Genomic DNA, 6,810 nt, shown 5'->3' with positions numbered 1-6,810 from the left:
TAATGAAAACATGCAGATGTTTTCTAAATTGTTTGTGCTTTTTGAACCAAAGCTGGCAAAAGACTGAAACACAAAAGTAAACTACAAAATGAATAAAAAATATCAGGCAATTAATATGTATAATGCACTATTTCAGTGCTCACATCTGCCCCTCTAATTCACAGAAGACTTTAGTGATAAATTTAGTTGTCTTCTCTTAGCAAACAGTATCTTTAAACTGACTCTACCGACCCCAATTTTATCTACTTTGGATTTTATGATTACTCAGATTCAAACTCTTATTTGGTTTTATGAGGACAATTTTCCAGCATTTGAACAGTCAGAAAAATACACGAAGTAAAATTAAAGTGTTTACACACCAGTATTTTGCTCTTGGCAAGTGCATAAGTGACTTCACAAGATGCAAGTCAGTGCACATTACATATTACACATTGTCTTTTTAGGCCAGTCTGTAGGCAACATCAGCACGTCCTGGGGCTCCAACACAATGACTGTGTTTTCACTTAGTTTATGAAGACTCATAAATAGCATCTCAGGGTTTAGTTCCTAATGTGGTAAAAAAAAAAAAAGTGATGTCTTCGACTAAACTGAAGCCCAGTTATTTAAAAAATGCACAACTGACTTCACTTTCGTTAACATGAACTTCCCTCCCATGTGGATAATATTAATTATTCATTGCAAATTTATTGTTACGTATTAAAATAGGTCAAGAAGCAGGGAAAACAGAGTCATACACCAAGTGAGATCTTTCTTGCAAGGAAAAAAAAAAAAAGCACTTTCTATTTAAATATATATTTTAAAAAAGAATTGTAACTAAATTGATGAAGTCTTATGCAGTGGAATTTAAAATTTATGGAACATTTCTTAGAGTGGAAGAGTCAATAGGTTTGGGAAGTGTAAGCCAAAACACAAAGAGAACCTCAATTAAGGAGGAAACAGTGATTTTTGTAATCCTATTTCACAGCAAATCTGGATAGACTTCTTTGATGAAGGTTATGAGAGCAGGAAAAGTATCAATAGCCATGCTTTCTTGAACAAAGAAAGAACTATACAAGGTCTAGAAGGAACATCCCCCAAAAATATTAGACCTGCAGAAGTCATGATGACATATGCCGTCACAACTGCATGAGGTCACAAGGAGCACAAGTACAAACATTTGCTGTAGAGGAGGTTGGATCCTTGCCTAGGAGGGATAGAGGAAGGGTGGCTGTAACTCATTGGTTGAGCTCTTCTTTGTAATTTGAACTGCAGAATAAGGTAGCCCTTTACAGTGACATACATGCCTAGAGGTGAGCCAGGAGAAGGAAATCCTGAAGAGAAAGAGAAAGAAGGGAGGAAAGATGAACCCCTTCTCCTTCAGCCAGAAGAACCATCTATCCTAACGCAGGAAGCCATCTTAGCCTCTCTCAAATTAGAAAATAAGGCCCTTAACCCTTTGTTAACCTCTTTTTAACAAAGAGCTTAACAGTACCTAGCTTGCGACTTTCATCAAATGACATCCTTCTCAATTTTTCTCTGATTTCCAGTGCTGTGCTATGATTTCTCAGATCATAACATAACTCTAATCTTGATGCCTTTATTTTACCTGCCTCCCGGTAGGGAGTCAAGTTCCTTTTCCATTCCTCTGCATTGCAAAAGCACTGAGTCTTTCTGCTCTCATATTCCATGTGTTCCTCCAGATTGCTAGAGGAGCAATAACTGATATGTGTAACGCTTCCTTAATTTATGCTCTTCCTTAGTTCTAAAGTAGACGTAAAAAAAACAGGTTAATTTTGGCAGCAGAGGAGTTGAAAACCTATAAGACATATTTATCTCTTGGAATAACAGGAGGTACATCTGCAAGTCAGGCTCCATTTCTTGTTTTTCTGCTTTTCTGGTAGAGATACTGCATGGACTCCAAACAGGCAATAAAATATCTTCCATAGTTGTGAATATATAGTAGTGTGGGTAGAGTTTGGAGAAATTTGCACAAACCATCTAGAAATATATGAGATATAGCTTTCTTAGTTCATAGCGTACACATTTTAGGTGGCAGTCTCTGTGTTTCAATAACTGTGGGAGGAAACCTGATTTCAAAAAGTGCATTCATCTTCCTAGACAAAAGAAAAGATCAGCTTCCCAGAAACTTTTGTCATGGAGTCAATTCTTGCACAATGACATGTAGTGCTAAATAAATCATTTTTTGAATTACAAATTGTGAATCCATCACCCTGGACAAATGTTATTCATTTGAGGGCGGGGGGGAAGGGATGACCTAAGAATAATTGTTTTACAAGTATTCAAAAGAGAGTCTGATTTGTCACTCCCATTTTTCAGTGCCAGTGGATCATGCTAAAGTTGTTGCCAACTTTTAAAATCTCCCCTTTGACTTTCAAGTAATGTGTGTGTGGTTAAAAGACAATTAGGGAACAGTGGTGTGATTTGGTGATGCAAGGCAAACGGCACAGTTTAAAGTGTCATTAAAAATCTACTTTCTTTGCAGCTTTAGATAAGGTCTCTCTTTCCTTTAGTCATGCTTGGATGTTCTATTCAGTGTAGTTACCAGACTGATATTAACAAGAATTAATGTGTAAAACTAATGCCCTCACTTTGCATTTTCTAGCACTGTCTCTTCAAGGTAAGACTTTTTTTCAGCAGTTTATAAAGTGCAGTGACCAACTTTACATTCAAGCAAAAGGAACTGTTCTCTCTGGCCAAACAGTGTGACCCCATCCTCCAACACTGCCCTTACTAGCTGTATGCTAGTCATATTCTTCCCTTCAGTTCATATTAGTAGAATTTAGCTATATGTGTCAGCATGAAACAATCAATTTACCTGACAAATTATAAAACAATGTTTTGTGGTGTAAAAAAACTATGGACTCTACCAATGTGCCAATCAATATATGTGCACAATAAATCATCAAATAAAAATATGAAGACATGGGACAAAAATAAAAAATCTAAATGCAACCCACACGACAATCTATCAGAGAGAGCCTGAAGAATCACAAAACATATTTGGACACAAGTGAAAAGTTTCTGGGCTCTGCCAGGATGCTGGGCCAATCAATCACAGTGCAGTTGATGAATCACAAAACACATTCTGCAGCATGTCAGTACACATACGCAGTTAGCACCATTCTCATCACCCTGAGTCTGTCTCACAGTTAAATTGAGTGAAGGTGAGCCATAGGACTGTTGTTTCTCCCACCTATTGACCTTCAAGACCAGCCACTCTTAAATCTTCTTCTCCTGCCCTTCATTAAAAGTGAAGATTCTAGACACAGGTTCAACACAAGAACAAAAAAGTTTTTGATGTCAGATAGGTTGATAATATGCCACTAAAAGCTGTTGAACATAGATTTTGACAACAGAACAGACACCTGCAAGAGTGATATTCTCTTCAAAGATTTCCATATTATTTACATATTATGAGAAAAAGTAAATCCAGAATTTAGGCCACTGTCCCATCTGTAATCTTTTTACTTAAGCTATTCCTGCCCCCATTGTAATTCATTACACCAGGGGAAGGTGGGGGGAGGCATATTAAAAATTTTATTCTGTCTTAACTAAAATCATTCAGCCCAAAATATTTCTCTTCTGGAGCAACTCAACTTTTTGCAAATTATACCAAAATCACCTGCGTAAAATTAAAACATTGTCTGCAAGTCAATTTTCCTTTGTCTTATCATCAGTCTCCGTTACAAATACTCTAATACAACTTTTTGTAAGTACCTTGCAAAGCATTTTCCCAGATTAGAAGGAGACTCATCTGGTATGATATTTTCTATTCAACTTAAGAATTTTTAGATAAAAATGTATGTCTCAAAAAGCAACTTTTTACCAGATCTTAACTCTTGTAGAGCTTGAGTAGTCATTGTGTCCTTCTATCTAGTACTATTTTAGGGTGAATTTTGCTAGGCCAAGACACACCAACGGGAAAGATGTTTGCCTAAAAGGCAGTGGCACTCACTTTAAATATATATACATATATATACATATATATAACAAGCAAAAAGCAAGCCCACAATCATGCCAACTTTTTCTACAATCTCAGAAGATGCTATAGTTAAGGGAGGTTATATGATGAATTAATGAAAAGTACTTGCACTTACTCCTGTAACAGTTATTCCAATTTATATGAAATAGTTTACTGAAAGAGCAATCTGGGTCCTGATTCCATGAGAGTATGCTGTCCAGTTCTTATGAACTCTTTAACCTAGTCATAATTTCATTAAACAGATATCTCAGACTATCCAAATGACTCTTCAGCATTCATGCAGCATGGTACAGAGAAACCTACTGTACAAATTTCTTAATACAGAATTCAGAAACATCCTAAGCTGTGGAAAATTTAACTAACCAAGTTGTTCTAACTAAACCATATATAACATTAAAAATAATTTGATAGAAAGAAGTTTGGTCCCTTATGCCAAGAGATAGGAAATCCATCACTAATTTCATAAGAGTATGAAAGAAAAATGGTTGTTTTGGAGTAGAAAAAGAAAAGGGGAAAAAAATGATTGTTATATAAGAAGAAAAAATCTTGATATTTTCTATAACTTTTATTACACTTTAGTATCCATTAATAATTTATTATCTTCTTCTGATGGTTATTAACATCCCTATCACTATGCAGAAATTGCAATTTGTAATGGCACCAGGACAAGAAGCAATTCAAGTTGTAATACGTACTATTTACAAAGGATTGCACCTTAAATGTAAGTTGGTAAATACCCTCAATTTCTTTTGATGTTGAGGTGATGGTAAGCATGTCGCAAGATCTATAAATAATATACTATTTTTTCAGGAAATGCCTGCGAAGGATCATAAGTTCTGAAAAGCATAAGTTTGTACATATACATACATTCATGCATATTCTGAATGGAAGCGGATGTATGCCAGAGAGAGAAGAAATCAAAGGTTGGCTGATATCTTTCATCATCCTTCTTAATAATTAACTCTTGTCATGTTAAGGGTTCCCAAAAACTTCTACATATAATCCTGTCTCAAGTTAAAAAATATGCTGATAAGAATAAATAATGAAGGAGAATAAATAATGATGGAGTATATACATATCATACTGGAGTCTACTCTTGAATCTGAGCTCTTTTATTTTCATTTATTGGTAATATGCATTAAAAAAATTACTCCTCCTTTCCTATGCACAAAATATTGGCTGAACAATTTGATGATGTAAATCACTGAGGTTATGCTGACTGATATTATCAAAGAATACAACCCTTTGTGTTCATTATTTTAAAGCACACCTTTCCTACTGTGGTCAGTGTTGTCCACCTCTTTATTTCTAGGTAAGTCACATCACATTAGGTGTCAGACTTTTTTATTTATATGTCACTGAATTAAGCTGAAGAAGATGCAGAAAAAATGTGACTATAATACTTAGGTAAAAAAGATCAAGTTCAGTTCTCTCCCGGATGAAAAAAAAAAAAAAAAAAAGGGAAAAAAAACATTATTTTTTAAAGATGTCTGCCAACTCAGAAATACATTGATTTTTCCAGCCACTGCTTGTTAGAATCACCCCTAAGAAATAAATTATTAAACTTGGAAAAGTGAATCCTTCATAATAAATAAATAAATAAAATGAAAAAAAAAAAAAGCAAGGCTTATTGTATACAGATGCTGGTTTATTCTAGCAAATGTGTGCCAGATATGCACAGCTGTCTTTCTGTCACTTGTGATCCACCTCAGTATGTCTCCTCTTTAGTTTTATCTGTACATTGTTGAAAGTGTTAGAAGGAAAAAAGTTCATTCCTTATTTTGAAACTTTCACCTCTCTAACATCTCTCTACCTCATATTTCTGTGTTTTTTTTATGTGTCTATTATGTGGGAGTCACACACAGATGAGGTGTTCAAACACTGATTGGATATAAAGCTTGTATCTGAGCTCACAATGAAATTAAATAAAAGCGTAAAACAATAATAAGGTGGAGGTGCTATCCCTTCCACTAAGAAAGAATAAAAATAAATAAATTAGAAAAAAAAAAGAAATAAAACCACTCCTTAAACACTGATACTTTTCACTTAATTGCCTGAAGCTTATGATTTAAAGGCTTGTTTTCTCAGCTGATAGCCCCAAGCTGTGCCCAGTTTCTTTACATACAAAAGGATAAGAGAGATGGTGACAAACACACCCCTTTTCTCAATCAGAGGAACAGTGTTCCTCTTGTTCCCTAGGCGTGAGTCAGTTGAAACCTGAGCCTCAGTTTTACAGCTTAGTACTTACCATCTGGCTTTCACGTGAAAAGCTTTTAAAATATATACATCTGCACAAACACACACACACACAATGTAAGATATTTTTGATTCCAACAACAGATACAGATATACAAAAAAAAGTGATCTCTAAATCAGGCTTCTTCTTGCAATTGAAGCTTTTTGTATCTTCTGTGCACCTTGGACAGGGGAACAGATTGTGCCTCTCCTCTTTGGATAAATCTTTTATGTATTTGAAGGATAATGTCATATCCCCCTTCAGATGTTTCTTCTTTAGGATAAATGACCCCAGGATGTTCAATTTCTCCTCATAGCTGACATTTCCAAGTAGCCCAGGCTGGATAGTTTGCTCTTACTGACACTTTGAACATGCTGATATAATAGAAGGTTTACTTACATATCTTGTCAAGACATTTCCATGTTTTATAATCTCAGTGAGAAGTCTACCCTTCTTTACAACAACCTGGCATCGCTACCTAACCAGGTTATCCAATTTGCTGCCCCCAACCCAGTCTAGCTATGCACTCAATAAAGTGGATGAAAATATATCCACCTTCAGCCCAGAGTGAAACAGGACAGCCTGATAGATA

General features: G+C 35.3%; 1 long non-coding RNA gene across 1 annotated transcript in view; it reads right to left on the bottom strand.

Moving 5' to 3' along the window:
* The window catches only part of LOC308189914, a 75,087-nt gene that overhangs the window by 67,886 nt on the left and 391 nt on the right, over positions 1 to 6,810 (bottom strand). The gene's annotated exons all lie outside the window — the stretch shown is intronic.

Source organism: Anser brachyrhynchus (assembly GCF_964034855.1).
Source record: "Anser brachyrhynchus genome assembly, chromosome: 2".
Taxonomy (NCBI): domain Eukaryota; kingdom Metazoa; phylum Chordata; class Aves; order Anseriformes; family Anatidae; genus Anser; species Anser brachyrhynchus.
This window is presented reverse-complemented; position numbering and strand designations above follow the sequence as displayed.